General features: G+C 41.9%; 1 protein-coding gene across 8 annotated transcripts in view; it reads right to left on the bottom strand.

Annotated features, from left to right (window-relative positions):
* RDX (radixin) overlaps nucleotides 1-3,081 on the bottom strand; it is a 118,822-nt gene extending 115,741 nt beyond the window's left edge. For 4 of the 8 annotated variants that reach the window (XM_065528963.2, XM_045371064.2, XM_065528964.1 and 1 more), the window contains exon 1: nucleotides 1,991-2,138. The gene's annotated coding sequence lies outside the window, so the exon portion shown is untranslated. Of the gene's footprint in view, nucleotides 1-1,990; nucleotides 2,139-2,545; nucleotides 2,646-2,993 lie in introns of those variants that run through there. The other 4 variants (XM_045371065.2, XM_065528965.1, XM_045371066.2 and 1 more) reach the window with 3 other exon arrangements.
* Between the last annotated feature and the right edge of the window lie 22,024 nt (nucleotides 3,082-25,105).

A 25,105-nucleotide genomic window follows, 5' to 3' on the forward strand; every position in this document is an offset into this window, starting at 1 on the left:
GCTCTTTAGAGAATCTAAAGTGAACTTGATGGACAGTGGAAGAAATCACAACATGGAATTCCTTGAGTAAAAATGTACTGACTCCAAAAAAAAAAAAAAATCCAATTCTTCTCTTGGGAATAGTAAACCAATAAACAAAAAACAACGCGTTCCCCATCCCAGAGACTAATGAGACTCAGCAAGGGAGGGAAAGAACAGCAAAGTCTGTCATTTCTTAGCATTAAAAGAAAAGTAATTAAATTGAGTTTCAGTTAATTAATCAAAATTTCCAAAAAAAAAAAAAAAAGACTCAACGTATTTTCCCTACACCCAAATTACATCTATTCTACAACTACTTCTGAGCCCCTCCTACATACTCTTCCATGTGTGTGGATACAGGAGTGAACAAAACATTGTATGTGTTTCCTAAGGTCAAGAACTCAACGTTATTTCAGTGCCATAATCAAATTCTGTCTCATTTAAATAAAACTGTAAAGAATGCCAATGTCTATTCATTCCTTACTAATACACCAACTGTTTATTAAATTCCATCATATATAAAAAAGCGATTAAGCAAAGAAAGTCATTGCAATCCTCTTTACAGCATACGATTAACTTCAAAAGGAGTGTTTTACATGTTGCTGTATTTGAAGTAAAGTATTGTTAGTCTCTGGAAGATAAAGTACACTGGGGAAAGCAAAGGAATTCTGAAAATAAAAAACTGCAATCCTGAATATTAGTCTCCTTTCTCAAATCCAGTGATGCTGTTTTGGCAAATGGATCAAGCCATTATTTATCCAGCAACATGAACGGGGTAATTGTTCCTTCTTAGCTCCATCAGTCATATAAAAGAGTATTTAGTGTTCCAAAAAAAAAAAAAAAAAGAAGTATGCTCCGTAAACAATAGATTGCAATGTCTATGTCAAAGTACTCGTTTATCAAATAAACCCTTATCATCTTAGGCTTTTATATCTACATCCTGCCAGTGTTAGTGCCACAAGACTGCCATCGAGCTCCTCAGCAACGTGTCTTCCACCAAAATCTCAACTGGATTTTAAAATATATTTTTATGAAGTTGATTTTTAACACACCTCCAACCTAATAATTACTCTTTAAGAAAAAAAAAAAAAACCAAATATTGGGAATGTTTGAAGAAACGTGACATCTGTTTAGGAAGTGATGTAGTCTGTTTAAACTGAAGAAAGAAAAAAAATGCACTGCCCCCTTTCAAACTTAGTCCGGGAATTGAGCTTAGAATCCTTTAAAGGAAAAGAGGGCTATCATGAACTGAACTTGTCTGGTGGGGTCTGAGACGCTAAAACTGAGCGGCCTCAAGGGCCCGAGAAAGTTAGGGGCTCCAAGCTGCAACAGCAGCAGGGAGAGCTGTGCACGGGAACCGCGGCCCTGGCCTGGCGGGTGCTGGCGGTGGGAGCGGCTGGTGCCCCAAACCCTGTCATGCAACATCCCCTTTGCCACTGGGGCGGAACGCACGCTGTCTAGTAATTCAACACCCCTCCTTTCAAACCGGAGGCCGGGGGACAAGTTCTAATAAATGCAAAATCGAATTCTACCTACGATGAATATCTGGATTTGCAAACAACCCTTGGGACGACGCCAGCCCGGGCCCGGGGCCCAGTCCAGGCAGCGGTAGCCCACCGTCCCCAGGGCGCGGGGGTCCGAGGCCGGCGCTGAAGGCAGACCCCGCGCCCCGAGGAGAGGAGAATCGCGCGGCGGCAAGGGTCGACTTTGGCCCGGCAGGCACGTTCGGGCCGCGGCTCAGCCACGACTCGGGCAGGGCCTCGCGGCCCCCGCCAGCCCGGATAGGAGCCTGGCCGGCCGGGCCATTACCACGGTGGCGCCTCGACCGAGGGGCGCGAGCGGAGGCGCGCCCAGGCCCTGGCGGCGGCGCCACGGCCGGGCAGCGCGGGCCCCGCAACTTCTCGCCGCCACCTCAGCGTCTCCGGAGGAACCGGGAGCGGGGAGTGGGGGAAGGGAGGGCGCCGCGGCTTACCCGGAGAGCGGGCGACTTCTGCCCGCCGGCGTGTGGCTGGGGCGCTGCGCGGCGGCGCGGCTGCGGCAGGGAGGGAGAGGCGGTGGTGCGAGCGCTGGGCCGCGGGAGACGACAGGCGCCGCCGCCACCGCAGACAGCTCCGCAATATGGCCGCTCGGCGCCTCCTCGGGGAAAAGGCGGGGCTGCCCGGCGCCCCCCGCCTCCCTCTGCCGGCCGGCCGGCCTGCCTCGCGCCGCAGCCTGAGCGCCAACGCCGCCGCCGGGGGCCGCCCGCGCCCCGCCCCTCCCGCGGGCTCGCAGCCGCAGGCCTGGCTCCGGGCGTGGCCGGGGGTCGCGGTCTAGGGCCGGCCAACGCGAGGGGGGAGGCTGCGGGCTCGGGAGCCCCCAGGGAAATAGGACGAACGCGCCGGAGGGTCGAGCCCTTCCGGAGAGCGCTGGGCTCGAGCGAAGCCTGCGGTCGAGGGAAGCGGAGCCGCCCAGCCCAAAGCTCGGAGTGTGCCCGCCGCCTCCCCAACGAGTGGAAACTTGAAACTCCCGCTGGTGCCAGCAAACTCACTGAGGGCGTTGCCGTCGCCCCCAGAGGAGGAATTCTTCCCAGAGGGAGCCGGGGACCAAATGGAGCGTGAGACTTGGCTGTTAGGTTTGAAGATCCTGGACTGGGAGAGAGAAAAGAGCCTACCTGAGCGGAATTTAGATTTGCAACAAAGAACGTTTACATTATTTTGGCAGGTTTTAACCAACTAGAAAAACTTAATTTTTCAGCGACAATTTTAAAACTTCACCAAAACTTCAATGGATAAGACCCCAAATCAGGAGTGCAAATTTTAATCCAAGCAAGGATGTGTGATAATTTTTTATTACCAACGATATGCTTTGGCAGTTGGAAGGAGTGGGTTAGCAAGAAAAAGTTGGAAGTAGGGCCCCAAAGCGCCGCCAAAGCTACATAATTCTAGATTTAGAGAAAGTTAGGCATTCAATCTTAAGACTAAGTCTAACCCACTCACTTTAGTGGCTGGGATGAGACAGGAAGCTCCTGATTTCTGGATCAGTCTTCTGTCCATGCTGCGTCCCCTCAGCATTGTCGGATGGGATGATTCAGGAAGCAAAACTTGCTGTGAATATACAAACAGCAAGCGCACAAAATCAGATTCGCCTGGCTGCCCTGTTTGCAATAGTTTTTTTGGCTTAGCTTTTGTGAACAAACTTTAGATTCAAATTACAAAACTGAGTATATGTACTTTTATAGGACAAATAACTCCTATACTTCCTGCCTTAGCATTTACCTTAGGTGAGACAGTAGCTTTTCCAGGAAATATCTGTAAATCACTTTCACTAGCCTGCCTCTCCAGTGAGTTTCCACTATTGCCCTTTGAGACCTCTCTGAACAATTAAAAGCCCCCAAGAGACTCAAGGGTAAAATTCAAGGGCCTTTAGATAGCAAATTCCTCAAGGATGAGAACCAGGTGTGTGCTTTGTAACCAAATAGGTTCTTGTGGTTCTTAGGGACCACCAAAAGATCACTCCCTACCTTCTCCCTAGGTTGCAAGAATTATCTTGGTTATTGTTCAGCCTACCACTTCAGGTTGCAGGCATAGTCAAACTATTATGTAATACTTCCCATGAAGTAGGTAAGAAAAAAAGTATTTTGTAAATTCCTACATAGTACACTAGTCAAATGAAATTATATAACACACTTTTGCAACTGAAAGTGAAGGATTCACTGTTTTTAATCAGGTGCCAGACACTGGTGTGAAATTCTTTTACATGACTCTCTGTTTTAATGGTTACAAAAACCCTCTGGGATAAATACTGTTATTGGCCCTTTTAAAAAACAATCCATGAATAAAAACAGCTTAAAAAGAGGTAATTTCCCCAATGTAACAAAACTAGGAAGTGGCAGAGCGGTGACCAAACCCAAATGTATATTTGACTCCAAAAGCCTTGATTTTATCCTATCCTCTACAACAGCAAACAGACCAAAAATTGCAACATTTTAGTTGGGTATCATATTAGTAAATATTTAAGTAAAAGATAACATTCAAGGCTGGTGAGATAAAAAGGGTACTCTCAGACATTGTGAGTGGGAGTGTAAACTGAAATAATCTCTTTATAAAGCTATTTGGCACTGTGATTCAACCCTTAAGAATGTTCATGGCAGGGTGCTGTGCTCACGCCTGTAATCCCAGCACTTTGGGAGGCTGAGGCAGGCAGAGCATAAGGTCAGGAGATCGAGATTATCCTAACCAACATGGTGAAACCCCGTATCTACTAAAAATACAAAAATCAGCTGGGTGTGGTGGCACGCGCCTATAATCCCAGCTACTCGGGAGGCTGAGGCAGGAGAATCGCTTGAACCCAGGAGCCAGAGATTGCAGTGACCGAGATCACACCACTGCGCTTCAGCCTGGCGACAGAGCGAGACTCCATCTCAAAAAAAAAAAAAAAAAAAAAGAATGTTCATAACTGGCCATGCTGAAGCTCACAACAGTAATCCCAACACTTTGGGAGGCTGAGGTGGGAAGGTCGCTTGAGCCCAGGATTTTCAAGACCAGCCTGAACAAAACAGTGAAACCCCATTTCTACAAAAAAAATTATAAAAATTAGCCAGGCATGGTGGCATGTACCTATAGTCCTAGCTACTCAGGAGGCTGAAGAGTCAGAAGAATCCCTTGAGTCCAAGAATTTGAGGCTGCAGTGAGCTATGATTGTCAGAGGCGTTGACCACAGAGCGACTCCATCTTGAATGGGGCTGGGTAAAATAAGGCTGAGACCTGGGCTGCATTTCCAGGAGGTTTGGCATTAGACGTCACAGGATGAGATAGGAGGTCAGCACAAGATACAGGTCATAAAGACCTTGCTGATAAAACAAGTTGCAGTAAAGAAGCTGGCCAAAATCCACCAAAACCAAGATGGCAATGAGAGTGACCTCTGGTCATCCTCGCTGCTCATTTTATGCTAATTATAATACATAAACATGCTAAAAGACACTCTCGACAGCACCATGACAGTTTACAGATGCCATGGCAACATCAGGAAGTTACCCTATATGGTTTAAAACGGGGAGGAACACTCAGTTCTGGGAATTGCCCACCCCTTTCCCAGAAAACTCATGAATAACCCAACCCTTGTTTAGCATATGATCAATAAATAACTATGGGTAGTTTTAGTCCAGCAGCCCAAGCTACTGCTCTGCCTATGGAGTAGCCATTCTTTTATTCCTTTACTTTTTTGTTTGTTTGTTTGTTTGTTTTTGAGACGGAGTCTCGCTCTGCCGCCCAGGCTGGAGTGCAGTGGCCAGATCTCGGCTCACTGCAAGCTCCGCCTCCCGGGTTTATGCCATTCTCCTGCCTCAGCCTCCCAAGTAGCTGGGATTATAGGCGGCTGAGACCACGCTCACCTAAATTTTTTTTCTACTTTTAGTAGAGACAGGGTTTCAACCTCTCGGCCAGGCTGGTCTCGAACTCCCGACCTCAGGTCATCTGCCCACCTCGGCCTCCCAAAGTGCTAGGATTACAGGAGTGAGCCAAGGTGCCTGGCCAATTCCTTTACTTTTCTGTCACTTTATGGGTTCACCTTGAATTCTTTCTTGCATGAGATCCAAGAACGCTCTCTTGGGGTCTGGATGAGGACTCCTTTCCAGTAACATGATGGCACCACTGCACTCCAGCCTGGGCAACACAGTGAGACCCTGTCTCAAAAAAAAGGAATGTTCATAACTCTTGGAACCTGTAATCACATATCTGGAATTCTTTCTGAAGGAAATAATCTGAAATACAGCAAAATCTTTATTCATAAATGCACAATATTATTTATAAAATGCAAAAATTAAAAACATGAAAACTGGCTGGGTGTGGTGGCTCACACCTGTAATCCTAGTACTTTGGGAGGTGGGAGGATTGCTCAAACCCAGGAGTTCAAGACCAGCCTGGGCAACATAGTGAGACCCCATCTCTACCAAAAAAAAAAAAAAATGTCAGGGCATGGTGGTGTACGCCTGTGGTCCCAGCTACTTGAGAGGATGAAGTGGGAGGATCGCTTAATCCCAAGAAGTCAAGGCTGCAGTGAGCCATGATCAGGCCACTGCACTCCAGACTGAGCAACAAAGCAAGACCTGTGTCTCCAAAAAGACCAAAACCAAAACGAAACAAAACCTTTTTTTTTTTCTTTTTTTGAGATGGAGTCTCGCTCTGTTGCCTAGGCTGGAGTGCAGTGGTGCGATCTCAGCTTACTGCAACCTCCGCCTCTCAGGTTCAAGCAATTCTGCAGCCTCAGCCTCCGGAGTAGCTGGGACTACACTCATGCACCACCACGCCCGGCTAATTTTTTTGTGTTTTTAATAGAGATGGGGTTTCACCGTATTGGCCAGGCTGGTCTCGAACTCCTGAGCTTGTGATCCACCCACCTTGACCTCCCAAAGTGCTGGGATTACAGGTGTGAGCCACCGCACCCAGCCCAAAACTTTCTGAGTTGAGTTTTACTCCAATAATGGATTGCCAATTACATAAAAGCAGCAAAGCCACTCTTTCCTAAGAGTAACTGTGGAAAGCTGAGCTGACAGAATTTTATGGTCAGGGGTCAGGTTTACTATTGATTGTAGTATCTACACACATGCAGAAACAATTTTGTTTCTTACATCAGATACATGAACTTTTAAATGAAATATTAGAGATTTAATTAACAATTTTCTTTCTTATTTTTATTCCAACACCTCGGGTTTCAAGGGTTAAAACCATACACACTTGCTAAAACTACTTTTCTTTTAAGAAAAAATAGTATTAATCATTAGTTACAAGAAATTTTCTAGTCTGTCATATAATGTACTTAAGAAATGCTCGGCTGGACACAGTGGCTCTCATGCCTGTAATTCCAGCACTTTGAGAGGCTGAGGTGGGCGGATCACTTGAGCCCAGCAGTTTGAGACCAGCCTGGACAACATGGCAAAACCCTGTGTCTACAAAAATAAATAAGTCAGGCAGGCGGCGGGGGGGAGCGCGCACCTATAGTCCCAAGCTGCTAGGGAGAGTGATGTGGGAGGATTGCTTGAGACCAGGAGGTTGAAGCTGCAATGAGCCATGATGGGGCTACTGCACTCAAGCCTGGGTGACAGAGCAAGACCCTGTCTCAAAAAAAAAAAAAAAAAAAAAAAAAGCCGGGCGCGGTGGCTCACGCCTATAATCCAGCACTTTGGGAGGCCGAGGCGGTGGATCACCTGAGGTCAGGAGTTCTAGACCAGCCTGGCCAACATGGTAAAACCCCATCTCTACTAAAAATACAAAAATTAGCCGGGCGTGGTGGCGGGCACCTGTAATCCCAGCTACTTGGGGGGCCAAGGCAGGAGAATCCCTGAACCCGGGAGGCGGAGATTGCAGTGAGCTGAGATCGCACCATCGCTCTCCAGCCTGGGGGACAAGAGCGAGACTTCATCTAAAAAAAAAAAAAAAAAAAAAGAATTAAAATACCCCACTCAAACCAATCTGTTACTAACAGTTCTATGCTACAGTCCTAATCTACTTCACCACAGTATATTGGCTAATTCTGAATTCTGGAATTCTGATGATAGTCAACAAAGCATTTGTCTCCCTACCACATATGAAAGTACTTCTTGAAAGTGGAAAAAAATCATTTTTCCAAGAATGGTTTATACATAACAGTTTTTTTTTTTGTTTTTTTTTTTAAATCTAGAACAAACATTGACTTGCAGGCCCCTTGCTAGTTTGAATAAGAGCTGGTTCCTGCCCTTTGGTTCAGTAATGGGAAAAGCAAACAATGCTGTGCAATAGGAGCTATAATAAAGATAGACACATAGTGTCAAGGGAGACAGAGAGGAGGGCAATTCACTCTGCTTAGAGAAGAGAACACCATGTGGAGGAAGGGACAGTAGAAGTTCTCTAAGACAGGGGTCCCCAACCCCTGGACTATGAACCTGTCCGTAGCCTGTTATGAACCTCATCTCAGCAGGAAGTGAGAGTTGGGCAAGGGAATGAAGCTTCATCTGTATTTACAGCTGCTCCCCATCGCTCGCATTACTGCCAGAGCTCTTCCTCCTGTCAGATCAGTGTGGCATTAGATTCTCAGAGAAGCACAAACCCTATCGTGAGCTGTGCATGTGAGGGATCGAGGTTGCGTGTTCCTTATGAGAATCTAATGCCTGATGATCTGCCACTGTCTCCCATCGCCCCCAGATGTGACCATTTCATTGCAAGAAAACAAGCTCAGGGCTCCCACTGATTCTACATTATGGTGAGTTGTATAATTATTTAATTATATATTACAATGTAATAATCATTGAAATAAAGTGTGCAATAAATGTAATGTGCTTGAATCATTTTAATCATCCCCAAACCATCTCCTGCTGCACCTCCTCACCCCTGCTGCCAGTCTGTGGAAAAATTGTTTTCCACGAAACCATTCCCTGGTACCAACAAATGTAGGGACCGCTGCTCTAAGAGGAGAAGCAGAGGAAAGACAACCAACCAGCTTTGGAGACTGAGTAGGAAGATGGGATTGATGTTTAGATATGAAGATATGTATGAGTAGAGGCTTCAGAAAGGTAAGTTGAGATCCATTCAGGTACTGCAGAGTTTGTCCTTCACCCTTGAGGAAACAGGAATGCACCTATAAGAGGTATTAAGAAGAGGAATAATGTGATCTGATTTATATTTTAGTAAGGTAACTTAGCAGCCACATGGATTGCCTGGTTCAGTGACAGTGAGCATAGATGGTGAGATCAAAACTGTCTACTTTAGATAGACTTTTGCTACAAAGGCCCAAGCAAGACAGGACGAGGGTCTGAACTTGGGAGTTTGTGAGGATGAAGAAGAGAAAATAGAATCCGTTCAAAGATTTGGAGATAGACTTTGAGGGGTAAGAGAAAATGAAATGTGAAAATGACTTCAAGGTTTCCAGAAGTGCCATTAAGATAAATGAGGAGAATAAAAGAAGTAGAAGTAAGAAATCAAGATAATTAGGCAGGTTAGGAACATACTGAATTTGAAGCAGCTACTGACAATCTAGAAACAAATATGTATTCAGTAACTGGAAATATATGAACTATTAATATTAAAAACTATGGCAAATGAGACATGCAATAAATACTTGTTAAATAACATAGCATGTTAAAACAGACCTTTCATTTCCAACTATTTCTTTGGAAAATACAGTTTTGTATAAGCCAATAATTTTATAACAGTATTAGATACTAAATTAACTGAAAACATCAAAATATACTAAAATGCTTTTCCATCAAAAATTTTATTCACTTTTTTTTTCTCTTTTCTTTTATTTTGAGAAAAGGTCTCACTCTGCCACCCAGGCTGGATTGCAGTGGCACAATCATAGTTCACTGAAGACTCAACCTCCTGGGTTCAAGCAATCCTCCTACCTCTGCCTCCTGAACCATCACCTCCAGCACTATTTTTAAAAAGCTATCCACCGGGCGCGGTGGCTCACGCCTGTAATCCCAGCATTTTGGGAGGCCGAGGCGGGTGGATCATGAGGTCAGCAGATTGAGACCATCCTGGCTAACACGGTGAAACCCCGTCTCTATTAAAAATACAAAAAAAATTAGCCGCGTGTGGTGGCTGGCGCCTGTAGTCCCAGCTACTCGGGAGGCTGAGGCAGGAGAATGGTGTGAAACCGGGAGGCGGAACTTGCAGTGAGCCGAGATCGCACCACCGCAGTCCAGCCTGGGCGAGAGAGCGAGACTCCGTCTCAAAAAAAAAACAAACAAAAACAAAAAAAAAACAAAAAAAAAAGCTGTAATTATGCAAAATTACAACTACTTTTTAAAAACCTATACATACAGGTTGGGTGTGGTGCTCACATCTGTAATCCCAGCACTTTGGGAGGCTGAGGTGGTGAGGTGGAGGATTGCTTGAGCCCAGGGTTACAGTAAGCTATCATTGTGCCACTATACCTCAGCCTTGGCAATAAAGGGATATCCTGTCACTTAAAAAAACAAATGAACAAACAAACCTCTACAAAGAAAGAAATACAAGAGAATTTTCCGTTATAAACCAAGATATTTAATACTATCCACATTATCTTGCACATTTAATTAAGTACATATTCACAATGTGTTCACCAATATAATGGCTCTCAGTTAAAAAAAAAAAAAGACAAAGTAAATAAAACTATCTTATCGTTTACTTTGTATGCCTAGTAAGTCATACAAATTTAATTGTTGATAAAAGCTATAAAATTTCAGTGCGGTAGATAGAAGTTTAATGGTTAATGTACCTAACCTAAGAGTCAGGAAACCACAGGTCTATTCCTGCCTTTATTCTCTCCCTATCGAAGACCAAATTACATAAGTACATAATTCATCATGTGTTCACAGATATGAGTGTATATTGGTCTTCCACAAAGACAAGGTAAAGCTATTACCTAATCCTCTCTGCATATATAATAAAGCCAATTTAGTTTGTGATAAATGGCAATAACATTTCAGAGGTAAGTAATAAATGAGTGGAAAGAATCTAAACAAATGAATCTGTAACCTTGGCTTCATTCCCAGTTCCTACAAACAAGTTACTAAGTGACCTTGAAAGATCCAATGGCTATTCTGTAACTTACTTGCAAACAATGTTAAAATAGGGAGAATGTTATGCCTTTTGTGCCTTTCCTGAAAGTTGTTTTAAGACAACATTGATATTCAGGACTGAAAAAAACAAAGATCTCAAAAGACCACTGAATTCCATTTCTAACATTATTACCAAAAGACCCTCTGTGGTTTTCTGCCACAAACTGAGAACTCTAGGGGGGAAAATTGTTTGTTTATTACAGACTCAAGTTTTTTCATGTTTTTTTTTTGTTTTTTTTTTTTTTTGAGATGGAGTTTCGCTCTTGTTGCCCAGGCTGGAGTGCAGTGGCGCTATCTTGGCTCACTGAAACCTCCGCCTCCCAGGTTCAAGAGATTCTCCTGCCTCAGCCTCCTGAGTAGCTGGAATTACAGGTGTCCACCACCTTGCCTGGCTAATTTTTTTGTATTTTTAGTAGAGAATGGGTTTCACCATGTTGGCCAGGCTCATCTCAACCTCCTGACCTCAGGTGATCCACCTGCCTCGGCCTCCCAGAGTGCTGGGATTACAGGCGTGAGCCACCACACCCAGCCGTTTTTTCATCTATTAAATGAGAAAGTTGAACTTGACCATCTGCAAGCTTTCTTCAAGCTGTAAAATTCTTCAGCTCTGACTCTGATTCGCATAAAAAAGATTTGATTCTCATACAAAACAATACATAATTTACAGAATTCATTGTGTATTTTACAACATAGGCGGAAAGCATGTATGCACAGATAATCACTTATTATAGTATTTTATGATTATAGATACAAACATCCACTAGTGGCCGGAAGTGGTGGCTCATGCCTATAATCCCAGCACTTTGGGATGCCGAGGCAGGTGGATCACTTGAGGTCAGGAGTTCGAGACCAGCCTGGACAACATGGTGAAACCCTGTCTCCACTAAAAATACAAAAATTAGCCATGTGTGGTGACGCATGTCTATAGTCCCAGCTACTCAGGAGGCTGAGGCAGGAGAATCCCTAAACTCAGGAGGCAGAGGTTGCAGTGAGCTGAGATCACACCACTGCACTCCAGCCTGTGTGACAGAGCAAGACCTTGTCTCAAAAAAAAAAAAAAAAAATCCACTAGTTTATGACTCAATAGCTTTGTACATTCGTAGACTGCCCTTATCTCATTACAGAGATAGAGAGAAATCTAAATGTAAATATATAAATGAATAAATATTCATCCAGAATGTTGGCACTAAGTATTCTAGGCAGCTGTTTTCTAGAAGTTCATAACACTTTAGTTGTATTTAACAGTGTTATTTACTATCAAGAAAAGTTGCCCAGCACTTTCTGAAGTGTCAAGCATATGAGATTTATTTATTTATTTTTTTTTGAGATGGAGTTTCGCTCTTGTTGTCCAAGCTGGAGTACAATGGTGCAATCTCAGCTCACTGCAACCTTCGCCTCCTGGGTTCAAGCAATTCTCCTGCCTCAGCATCCCAAGTAGCTGAGATTACAGGCACCCACCACCATGCTCAGCTAAATTTTAGTAAAGATGGGGTTTCACCATGTTGGCCAGGCTGGTCTCGAACTCCTGACCTCAGGTGATCCACCCGCCTCGGCCTCCCAAAGTACTGGGATTACAGGTATGAGGCACTGTATCCAGTCTCTGTTGTGGTTTTAAAATATGTCCACAAATTGTGTGATACTCCTCCTGTCAAATGAGAGCCTGATTCCCCTCTCCTTGGTGTGGGCTGGATTTAGTGACTTGCTTCTAACAAAAATAATAAAATGGAATTGACAGTATGTGCTATAGTCTGAATGTGTGCCCCAAAATTCAAATATGAAAACTTAATCACCAATGTGATAGCATTAAGAAGTGGGGGCTGGCCAGGCGCGGTGGCTCAAGCCTGTAATCCCAGCACTTTGGGAGGCAGAGACGGGCAGATCACAAGGTCAGGAGATCGAGACCATCCTGGCTAACACGGTGAAACCCCGTCTCTACTAAAAAAAAATAAAAAAATAAAAAAAAAAAAAACTAGCCGGGCGACGTGGCGGGCGCCTGTAGTCCCAGCTACTCGGGAGGCTGAGGCAGGAGAATGGTGTAAGCCCGGGAGGCGCAGCTTGCAGTGAGCTGAGATCCGGCCACTGCACTCCAGCCTGGGCAGCAGAGCGAGACTCCGTCTCAAAAAAAAAAAAAAAAAAAAGAAGTGGGGGCTTTAGGACGTGGCGAAGTCACTCAGGAATGGGATTAATGCCTTTATAAAACAGCCTTCACCTCGCCTTTCTCCCTTTTCCCTCTTCCACCGGTCTGCATGTGAGGACACATAACAACAAGGTGCTGTATCTCAAGCAGAGAGAGCCAGCCCTCGTCAGACACGAAATCTGCCAGCTCCTGAATCTTGGAATTCACAGCCTCCAGAACTGTGAGAAGTAAATTTCTATTATTTGTAAATCACCCAGTCTAAGATATGTGACTTGTGACTTCTGACACCAGATCACCAAAGGCACTGGCTGCATCCTCCTTGTTAGTCTTCCTCAGATCTTGCTTTGGGGCAAGCCAGATGCCATTGTCCTGAGGACATTCAAGGAGCCTGTGGAGATGCCCATGTGGTAAGAAATGGAAACCTCCTGCTGCCCGTAAGGATCTGAGGCCTTCTGCAAACAGCCTGTGAGTGAGCCATTGTGGAAGTGGCTACATGTGTCCTCAGTCAAGCTTTCAAATGCCTGCAGCCCCTGCCAACATCCTGAATGCTCCCCCTAGGAAACTCAACCAGAACCACTCAGCCAAGCTGCTCCTAATTTCCTGACCCACAGAAATTGTGAGATAATGAATGTTTGTTGTTTTAAGTCACTAACGTTTGGGGGTAATTTTTAAATGTAGCGATAAATAAACAATACATTTACCTATAAGCAATTCCCTCTCAAGATAGGCCACTCGATTTTTGAAAAATGATGGAATTATGTAATACAAGCATACAATTTTAGAACTAGACAGATCTTCAAAATAAAGTTTTACTCATACTTTGCAGAAACAGAAATTAAGACCTCCAGAGTTTGTCTTGCTCGAATCTGGTCATCTATCATTGTTCTCTATCTCAGTTGGAGATACAGGACTCATCCTTAACACCCACTGCCTCTTTCACACATCCTATACCCAACTTATTACTTGATGCTATTATTAATTACTTAATGCTATTTATCCTTTTGCCTCTGCCTACCTCTTTTTTTTTTTTAATCCACGAAGCCACACACTGTTATCTTTTCTGGACTCCAGCAATAACCTCCTAACTGGTCTCTTGTCGATTTGTGCCCCTACAATTAGTTCTCAAAACTGCATCCAGAGTTAATGTATTGAAATACAATGACAATGATCTCACCTCTCCTCCCATCTCCCTCACTCTCCAGACCCATTTCTTGACTTCCGACTGCTAGACATTGGTTTGCCCTTGTTCTCTGAGCTCAAGTCATTCTGGCCTTCTATAATTCCTAGAATATGATTATTCTGCATCCAAGTCACTAGGACTTTGCATATGCAGTTCCTGCAGCCCCATTCACCTAGTTGACACCTAATTATCCTGCAGATCTAAATCACAATTCAAGTCTGTACTAACTTCCCTGGTACAATCTCCAGGTTAACTTTTCTTTGTAGCACTAAATCGCAGTTACATTGTTAATGGTTGCATTTTCAAAAATTGATGTCTGTCGTCTCTAATAGAATACAAGTCTTTAAATGCAAGGACAATGTACATTGTATTTGTGTGCTTTAGCACTTAGCACAATGCCCAGGGTATTATAAAATGTCTGATAACTATTTGTTAATTGGCTGGATGAATGAATAAATGCACAAAAGCATCCAAGAAGTTAATAGGGGACTAAAACCTAGGGTTTCTGACTCCACTTTTAATGTTACTTACAACCCACTTGATCTCAATTTGATATACTCAACTCTGAGCATCAACATAATGCACTTACCAAGTGCAAAGAAAATCACTGGTATTCCTCAAATATTGTATTTGGCAATACTAGTGGAATACAATATCTAGATAAGGTTACTGTATTTAAATGACAAGGTTGTACTGTGGACTTGTTTACTTTGTGACTCTGCCACTTACTTCCTAAAATATCACCATTACTTAAAACAATTCAAGAGCAGCCTACTCTTCCAAGATAAATTGCTTTACACAAGTTGAGATTCAATAAGTTAGTAACTGAATGAACTGGGTGAGGCGGTGTGCACTTGTCGTCCCAGCTACTCAGGAGGCTGAGATGCGAGGATCACCTGAGCCTACGAGTTTGAGTCCAGCCTGAATATAGCAAGATCTATCTAAAAAAAAAAAAAAAAAAAAAAGACAAAAAAACACTAGTTAGTAACAATATGTGAATGCCTTTTAATATAATAATTTAATGTATAAATGTAATGATTACAGTTAAATTTGGAGAGACTGTCTGAGTCACAGTTGGCTGTTACCGGCAGGTATTTAGGAGCTATTGTGAAAAAGGGTGGCAAGCTCTAGGCTTTTTGTAAATCTGCTTGGGTCCTTGACCCAGTCCAATTGTTAGTCTCTGGAGTTCTTGTCAAGCCACTGGGCTATGCCTCTGTTCCCTGTCTCAAGAAGCTTTCTCTGGTCTGTTTAATGACCTGATTCCAAAAGAGTGAACAAGATGGCACTGAAACATTGAGATAGTAGCCACCCAATGCTCTGCACCCCTTTGGTGGCTTACTGTCAGTTGTACTGTAGACTTGATGGCTTCCAGGACACACGTGCAGGTGTTATAATAAGCTCTTCAGGGGAAACACAAGAGTGACATTCTCAACTAGTGAAGGGCCTTTTGGTCCAAAGATGTGGTATAGGCCAGGCACAGTGGCTCACACCTATAATCCCAGCACTTTGGGAGGCCAAGGTGCGTGGATCACCTGAGGCCAGGAGTTCAAGACCAGCCTGGCTAATATGGTGAATCCCTATCTCTACTAAAATACAAAGTTAACTGGGCATGGTGGCGGGCGCCTGTAAGCCCAGCTACTTGGGAGGCTGGGGCAGGAGAATGGTTTGAACCCGGGAGGCGGAGGTTGCAGTCAGCCGAGATCATGCCATTGCACTCCAGCCTGGGCTACAAGAGCGAAACTCCATCTCAAAAACAAACCAAACCAAACAACAAAAAAGATATGCTATAAATGACTTTGGAACTCAAAAGGTGTTTTTCCCCCACTATGGAAATGAATTTGAAGGGTAGTTCAGTTCTGAGGCTGGGCTGGGTATAGCAGACCAATATACTCTGCAACCAGCAAGGCCTGTCTGGTCAGATCCTTCTTGGCATTCCCGTGGAGCAATCCTTCTTCCTGCATACAGGACAGACAAGGTAGGTCAGACACTGTCTTTATGGCCAGCTTTTATACAGAAAGTCATGCGAAAGTTTCAGGAATTTTTCCAGGTTTTATGACTGGCTTTGGTACAGAGGGGTTCTAGTTTCTCTGACCAGCCTCAGGGAAAGGGAATTTAATTTCTATGGCTTGTCTCGCTGGAGGAAGAGCATGGGAGACAGGAAGGCAAGAGAAGGTCAGAGAGAGATTTCGCTTCTAAAGCTACTTCTGAGGCCTTCCAATTTCTGTTATTTCAAAGTGTTCAGCATGCCAAAGCACCATATTTTGGGGTATCATTTTCTGAACCCCAATAGCTGACAAAGGCTCAAGTGTGATTTATTTAAATTTCAAAGGTAACTCAAACTTATCTTCCCCATTCATTTCTTCATTCTTCTCACAAATAATCATCTAAGGTTATTTTGTAACACCCAAATCCAAGGTGTCTCTCCTTTGTTAGAGTTCTTTTATTCTCTGCTTTTTTTCTGGATTTCAGGATAACAACCATTTGTTATCTTTGGTTGATAACAGAAGTTTGCTATGTAAACAAATGTTATCAACCATTTGTTCACCTAGCAAACTTTTGTTAAGACCTACAAAGGACCGAGCACCATGAAAGCACCAAAGTTAAGATACTTGCACATATTATTTCAATATACTCTTCATCATTTTAGTCCATTTGTATAACATACTGCAATTGCTAATGCATATGCACATGCTTTACTTCTAAATCACATTTTAGATAATTTCTTTCTGCGCAAGTTTCTTGTAGACCTAATCCAAAGAATACTCATTCACTCTTCAGCTTCAGATAATATAACTTGTCTGCTTTTTAGACATTTTTCTTCCCAAATATCCCACCCAAAGCTGATCTAACATTGGGCCTATGGACCTTGGCCCTGCCTGAATTCTCTCAAGGGCCAAGGGCCCTCCAGCATCACAGGCTGTCTGAGACAAAATAATTTATTTGTGCTAGCCCAGGAGGGACATATGAATCACTTGGGTGAAGGTCAGAATCATCAAAAAAAAACAAAAACAAACAAACAAAAAAAAACCAAGACCCAGATGACTCAGCATTTTGTATTATAGAATGCACAAACATGAAAATCCACTTGATCTGTGTCTTTTTTTTTTTTCCAGAGCATAACACAACAATTAGAAACCAGAAAATCTACTTAGACTGTAGGCCCTAGAGTGATAATAGTTTTAATTATTCATAGTCTATAAAATTATACTTGATATTTGTAGCTAAGTGTATTAGTCGGTTCTCACATTACTATGAAGAAATACCTGAGACTGAGTAATTTATAAAGAAAAGAGGTTTAATTGACTTACAGTTCCGCATGGGTGGGGAGGCCTCAGGAAACTTACAATCATGGCAGAAGGGGAAGCACAAACATCTTTCTTCAGATTATGGCAGAAAGGAGAAGTGCCGAGCAAAAGTGGGGAAAGTCCCTTATAAAACTATCGGGTCTTGTGAGAACTCACTCATTATCATGAGAACAGCAGTATGGGGGATAACCATCCTCATGATTCAGTTACCTCCCATGGGGTCTCTTCCATGACACGTGGGGATTATGGAAACTACAATTAGGATGGAATTAGCAAACCAGTTTGCTAAGTAATCACCATTTTTCACCAGGTGACAATTTCTACCAGAAACCTATAATAAAACATTAAGCTAAAAAGAAAAATGAACTCATCATTTCACAAGCTACACCTTAAAAGTCTTACAAAAATTTTACTTGCTTATATACAAGAATCAGAGACTATTTATGGCAGAGAATTTGTATATTAGCAAAAAAAAATAAAATTATTAACATGCTTTTTAGAGTAAGAAATATATGACTTACAGTTTAATGCAATGTTAATAAATATGACACTGCTCATCTCATAAAAGTAATGCTCTGGTTTTTACTTTTCCATAAAGCTGAGTCATATATTTTAAATAGGATGTCAAAATAATAATTTCCTTCAAAGAATTTCCTTGTTTCCTTAAACGGAGAGGAAAAATGGTGTTAAAATGTAAGAGCTCCATGACATTCAATGCTTTGAAGAATATGGTAAGACGGGCTATCTTATATACTTTTATATACTTTCAATAGGAGTGTAAATTGGTACAAAATTCCTAAAAATCAATTTGGCATTATGTATCAGAAGTCTTAAATATATTTATACTCTTTGGTCATTTATCAATTTCTAATAATCTGAACTAAAAAATAAGAACATGGCTTAACAAACATACAGAGATGTTCAACACAGCATTATATACAATAGTGAAAACTGGACAACATACTAAGCGTTCCCCCAAAAACGTTAAATTATATTATACAATATATACCACAATATAATAATGTATATAATGAACAATGTAATGTTTCTTATGCAAAAGAAAAATTGCATTAAAAATTATGTCATTACATGTAAAAGTGCTTATAATGTAATGTTAAATTAAAATCAAAATACAGGCCGGGTGCAGTGGCTGACACCTGTAATCTCAGCACTTTGGGAGGCCAAGGCAGCCAGATCACTTGAGGTCAGGAATTTGAGAATAGCCTGGCCAACATATTGAAACCCAGTCTCTACTGAAAATACAAGTTAGCCAGGTGTGGTGGCATGTGCCTTAGTCCTAGCTACTCAAGAGGCTGAGGTGAGCCGGGCGTGGTGACTCACCCCTGTAATCCTAGCACTTTGGGAGACCAAGGTGGGCAGATCACCTGAGGTCGGGAGTCCGAGACCAGCCTGACCAACATGGAGAAACCCCATTTCTACTAAAAATACAAAATTAGCCGGGCGTGGTGGTGCATGCCTGTAATCCCAGCTACTCGGGAGGCTGAGGCAGGAGAATCACTTGAACCCAGGAGGTGGAGGTTGTGGTGAACCGAGTTCGCAGCACACTGAATTCCAGCCTGGGCAACAAGTGCGAAACTCCATGTCAAAAAAAAAAAAAAAAAGAGGCTGAGGTGGGAGAATTGCTTGAACCTGGGAGGCGGAGGTTGCAGTGAGCCAAGATCATAACACTGCACTCCAACCTGGGTGACACTCCGTCTCAAAAATATATATAAAATAAAAAATAAAAATAAAATAAATAAGATAAAGATACGAAATATTACATGCAATATAATCCCAATTTCAACAAATTATTGTGTTTATGTGTCGATTAAAAAGTTGCCTTCTTATTAATTTAGAAGAGATATTTTTATTTTCAAGATAAAGTCTTTGTCTGATAAAAGTTTTGTGAAGATTTTCTCCTAGTTGTGGTTTGCTGTTTCATTTTCATAGCAAGGTCTTTTAAAAAGCAAATATTTTAAATTTCGATGAAGTGAAATTTATTTTTCTCTTTATTTCATGATTTTTTTTGTGAACTGTTTAACAAACTAAACATCTATAAAATTTTCTTCTAAGACCAGGCAATGGTGGCTCAGGCCTGTAATCTCAGCATTTTGTAAGGCCAAGGCGGGCAGATGGCTTGAGCCCAGGAGTTTGAGACCAGCCTGGGCAACATGGAGAAATCTCATTTCTACAAAAAATACAAAAATTAGCTCGGAGTAGTGGTACTTGCTTGTAGTCCCAGCTACTCAGGAGGCTGATGTAGGAGAATCACTTCAGCCCAGGAGGTGGCGGTTGCAGTGAGCCCGGATCTCGCCACTGCACTCCAGCCTGCACAACAGAGTGAGAACTCGTTTTTTTTTTTTTTTTTAATGTTTTTTCTTCTATGTATTTCTTCTAGATCTAATAGTTTTGACTTCTCCAGTGAGGTCTGTAATGTATTTTTTTTTTTTTAATTTTTTGGAGACAGTCTTGCTCTGTCACGCAGGCTGGAGTGCAATGGTGTGATCTCAGCTCACTGCAACCTCTACCTCCCAGGTTCAAGTGATTCTCCTGTCTCAGCCTCCTGAGTAGCTGGGATTACAGGCACATGCCACCACGCCCAGCTAACTTTTGTATTTTTAGTAGAGATGGAATTTCAGCATGTTGGCCAAGCTGATCTCGAACTCCTGACCTCATGATCAACCCACCTCTGCCTCCCAAAGTGTTGGGATTACAGCCTTGAGCCACTGTGCCCGGCCAGTAATGCATTTCACGTTAATTTTTGCATATCACGTGAATCAAGTGTTGAGAATCATAGCGGATGGGTAATGACTAATTTTTCTGGCACCATTTATTGAAAAGATATTTTTTCCCCCTTTGAATTGACTTGGTACATTTGTGGAAAACCAATTGAGTCTATTTCTGGACTGTGTCTTCCATTCTGTTGCTCTAAATGTCTCCTTTATGCCAATTCCCCACACCTTTGATACTGTAGATTTATAATAATTTTGAATATAATAATTTTGAAGCCAGGTAGTATATGTCTATCAACTGTTCTTTCAAATGTGTTTGGACTATTCCATGTACTTTGCATTTTTATATGAATTTTAGAATCAGCTTTTTAATTACTACAGAAAAAAAGAATGCTAAAATTTCTATTGGAATTTTATTGAATGTAAAGGTCAATTTGGGAAGAACTGACATTTTAACACTACTGAGTCCCCTATATTCATCAACATGCTGCATGTTTGCATTACTATATCTTCCCTTATTTTTCTCAGCAATGTTGTTGTTTTCAAAGTTTATCCCTAAATATTTTCTATTTTTATGTTATTATAAATGGTATTGCTTTTATAATTCTCAAGTTTGGTTTTTTCATCACTAGTTTGTAGGAATATAATTTATTTTTGTATATTGACCTTGTATTCCACAACATTGCTAAACTCAACTATTAGTCCTAGTAGCTTTTTCGGTAATTCCATAGGATATTCTATAGGTGATCATATTATCTGCAAATAAAGACAGTGTTACTTCTTTCTTTCCAATCCATGTGTCTTTTATTTCTTCTTCTCGCTTTTCTGTACAGCCTAAGATATACAGTACGATCTCAAATAGAGATTGTAATAATGGATATCCTTTGCTCATTCCCAATATCAAGGGAAAAGCATTAGGTCTTTACCATTAATTGTGAAGTTAGCTGTAGGTTTATCACAGGTGCCTTAGTCCATTTTGTGCTACTATAACAAAATACCTGAGATTGGGTAATGTGTAAAAAACAGAAATGTATTTTCTTTCTTTTTTTCTTTTTTTTTTTTTTTTTTGAGATGAAGTCTCACTCTGTCACCCAGGCTGGAGTGCAGTGGTGTGATGTCAGCTCACTGCAACCTCCACCTCCCAGATTCAAGCAATTCTCCTGCCTCAGCCTCCTGAGTAGCTGGGATTACAAGCATGGGCAGCCATGCCTGGCTAGTTTTTGTATTTTTAGTAGAGACAGGTTTTGCCAAATTGGCCAGGCTGGTCTCAAACTCCTGACCTCAGGTGATCCACCCACCTTGGCCTCCCAGAGTGCTGGGATTATAGGTGTGAGCCACCGTGCCCAGCCCAGAAATGTATTTTATACAGTCCCAGAGGCTGGAAAGTACGAGATCAAGGTTCTGGCACCTGGCGAGGGCTCCTCTCTTCTTTCAAGGTGGCACTGTGAGCTTGGCACGCTCTGGCGAGGAGGAATGCTGCATCCTCACATGACAGAAGGTGGAAGGGCAAAAAGGGGTAAACTCAGATAAGCCCTTTTATAAGAGCAACCAATCCCATTGATGAGGGTGGAGTCCTCATAACTCAATCACCTCCCAAAAGCCACACCTTGAAATACTGGTGTGTTGGGATTGAGTTTTAACATGAATTTTGGGTGGGACAAAAACATTCAAACCCTAGTAGTACCCTTTATCAGACTGAGGGTGTTCCCTACTATTCATATTTTTGCTGAGAGTTTTTGTTAACAGATATTGGATTTTTGAACATTATAACCATTATTTGAAATTTGAGCAATTACTTTAATATAATTTTTAAATTTGTACCAAATACAGACAAGAGCAAGTCATGTTTTAATTTTGCTAGGAAATATATTAATGGATATATAATGTCTCCAGTTGCTAAAAATTAAGAATGTCCCTATTAACATTAAAAACACAAATGCTTGACTTCTTTATGACAGCCTACTAATACAACCTTTAATGATTTGAGTTTGAGGACTATTTTCTCTTCACAACCAACAATTTAGATTTTAGTTATAATATGACAAGGCAGTTAAAATTGGAGGTGTGTTAATGAAGCAGCAATTGCTGCCATGTGCTAATGAATACAGATATTTGGTTACAAAGATATATATATGTATAAGCCTTGAGTTACACATTGTAGATGATGTTTGGGTATCAGGTTACCTCTGCTCCTCTCTCTTCTTTGAATGAATGGAGACCAGGCTGCTGTATGGGCAACATGTCTCTCCTTATTTAATATAGTGCAGCCTCACAAGCATGTATTTTAGGAGATTTGGACTGAGGTAAAGTCAGCTTTGATACAGACTAACAAAGTCAAAAGAGGACCACCAAAAATAAAATTCCCCAAACACCCCCAAATCAGAAAGCTGATACCAAAGACCCATTGTTTATCATAGGTGCATAATGTACCATTTTATGAAAATATACAAAGATATTATTATAACTTCTAGACAGGTCGTCAGGAAATCCTTTTCTAAAAAAAAGAAAGAAAAGAGCCACACCTAATTTACTATTACTTGGAAAAATCTATTGGTTTGTGTGATAAACACTAAAATAGACTGATTATACATCTGGCTAGGTGCCAAGCCGTTCTTCTGTGAACTCTAAGATAATGGCCCTTCATTGTTCTGTGTGTTATCGTTGCCAATTCCTGTCAGACTGGTCCTCAGCAGTTAGTCAGCTTCTGTCGTTTATCAAAAGTCTGAAGCTTAAAAGTCTCTCTCTCTGCTTGTCTGAAACAACAACTCATTTGTTTATTAAACATGCATTTGATGAAATTTCCAGGGTTCCCATGTGATAAAGTAAACTTCCACTATTTGTAAATTGAGGAAATGTGTAAAACCATATTGCCTTAGGAAAAATTATACAGTCAGCTGCCGTTATCTTTGGGACAGCCATCTTCTCTAGTTTAACAATGAATCCTTCTAGTTTTATTAAAATAAGAATTTTCTGTAATTTAAAAGGAGTCATATTTGATAAAATATAAGCTAACAGACAGTGTTAGTAACAGTGTTATAAAATTATACAACCTTAAAGACCTGATTTTATTTAAGAATACATTCTCAAAAAATTCCTGAGCTGGTTTTGTTCCTCTGGAGATAAAGATTTCAGCTTTGTTCCTTTGGAGATAAAGATTTCACTGTGTCTTTCAGTCTTCTTCACACTATTTAACTTCTTCTTCTTCTTTTTTTTTTTTCAGACGGAGTCTTGCTCAGCTGCCTAGGCTGGAGTGCAGTGGTGTAATCTTGGCTCACTGCCTCCCAGGTTCAAGCAATTCTCCCATCTCAGCCTCCCGAGTAGCTGGGATTACAGGCACCTGCCAGCACGCCCGGCTAATTTTTGTATTTTAGTAGAGACAGGGTTTCGTCATGTTGGCCAGGCTGATCTTAAACTCCTGACCTCAGGTTATCCACCCGCCTCAGCCTCCCAAAGTGATAGGATTACAGGTGTGAGCCATCACATCCAGCCCCACTATTTAACTTCTGTGCTGCAGAAGCTAAAAAATTTGCCGAAAATCCTTCTTGCATGTTAATTACATAGTCCTTCAGTTCTATCTTTTGTAGCACTGGGAACTATTTTGTCATTTGGACTCTAAACCTTTTAAACTGCATTTTTTACAACTCTGCAGATGTAGGTTAATGAGACAAAGATAATATCAACTCAGACATTATCTCACAAACTTATGAATGTGCTCTCTTTTGGTAGGTGTGTGAGTGTCGTATAGACAAGACTGCAAAGGAGACCAGTGAAATTAGGGAGACAAAGACATAAATCATGCATTTACTTCCTAAATTCACTTTGGAAAGCTATGTTGGAAAGTAAGCATCAGAAAGAGAAAAGAGAGAAGGGAAAGATAGGAAGGAGGATTGTAAAATGCTTAATGGACACAGAAAATAATAAAAGAGTCTGTTAATTTCACACTTTATTTGCAAAGATTCTGTAGAAGAGATTAAGGAAAGACAATGTATAAATCTTAACCCAAAGGAGGAAAGTGTATTTAAAAAAATAGAAATAGTTTTTTTGGGGGAGGGGGGATAGATTTTTTTAAATGCCTCAATCCGGGCCATTTCAGAGTTCCGAAAGCAGCTGGGTATCCCATAAGGATATCCGGGCACTTTCTGTCAGCAAGCTAGAGTGAGCTAGAGAACAAGGCTGATTGCTTGCACAGGCCTTTCCTGGCTTCCTCACAGCTCTTAGATGTACTAGGGGTTCCTTGCACAATCAGCCCGTGAGTTCATTTCTCATCTCTGGTGTTGACCTCTGTTGCTCTACTCAAGGTTGTAGCCATTCTGTTCTGTGGAAAGGGTGAAGGAAGGAGGAAAGGACAGGGCAGGAAGCTAGATAGCGATCAAGTAGAGGGTTTGATTTTAAGGTCATTTTAATGGTCTGAGCAGTTGTAGGGGTTGATTTTGAACGTAAGCCACTGCCCCTGGATGGGTACCCTGGTTAGGGCCTGCACTTCTGGTTGCCCCTTATATGAAAGGCAGTGGAGACTACGTATTTCAGGAGCAGTGCTAAGATAAAATGACAGGATTTCCCCCGTGAGAGAAGACAAATGCTTTTCTTCAGGATAACAAACATTCCACAATTCCACAGAGGCAATCCTTGATTTGTTTCTCTTGCCCTGACAATGGGAAGTCACAAAACTTCTTTCACCTTCTGCCCAAGGCCACTGTGTAAGCACAAACCTCAAGGAAAAGCATAAAGATAAGGTAAGAATCTCTAGGAAGGAAGGTATTAGTGTGCCCTGCTGTTCAGAACTCTGCCCCATCCTACTTCCTCAGGCTTCTCCCAGCCTCGGATTCTCTGGCTCTCACCCACCTTATCTGCTTCTGGAGTATTTCCATTATTTATCCTGATGTAGGTGTAGGAAATCAGTTTTCCTTTTGGTTCATCTGGGACTTGGTTGGAATTAAAAGAGAAAAACAAACCCCAAAATAAATAAACTGAAGGAAAAGAGAGAAAATATCAGAGCACAGAAACGGATAGGTTTACAAAACCCAGATTTGTTTTCTTTTATCCTAATCTCACTGCAGTCTAGTGGTAGCCTGGTTGGATTAGCAGTTTGTAAAGTGCACAGCTCCGATTATTTCTGCCCTCCACACTCTCTGGGCTGACAGGGTGGAGGCTAGACTGAGCTCCTTGGATTTCTGGTTAAAT

The sequence above is a fragment of the Macaca fascicularis genome, chromosome 14 (assembly GCF_037993035.2).
Source record: "Macaca fascicularis isolate 582-1 chromosome 14, T2T-MFA8v1.1".
Taxonomy (NCBI): Eukaryota; Metazoa; Chordata; class Mammalia; order Primates; family Cercopithecidae; genus Macaca; species Macaca fascicularis.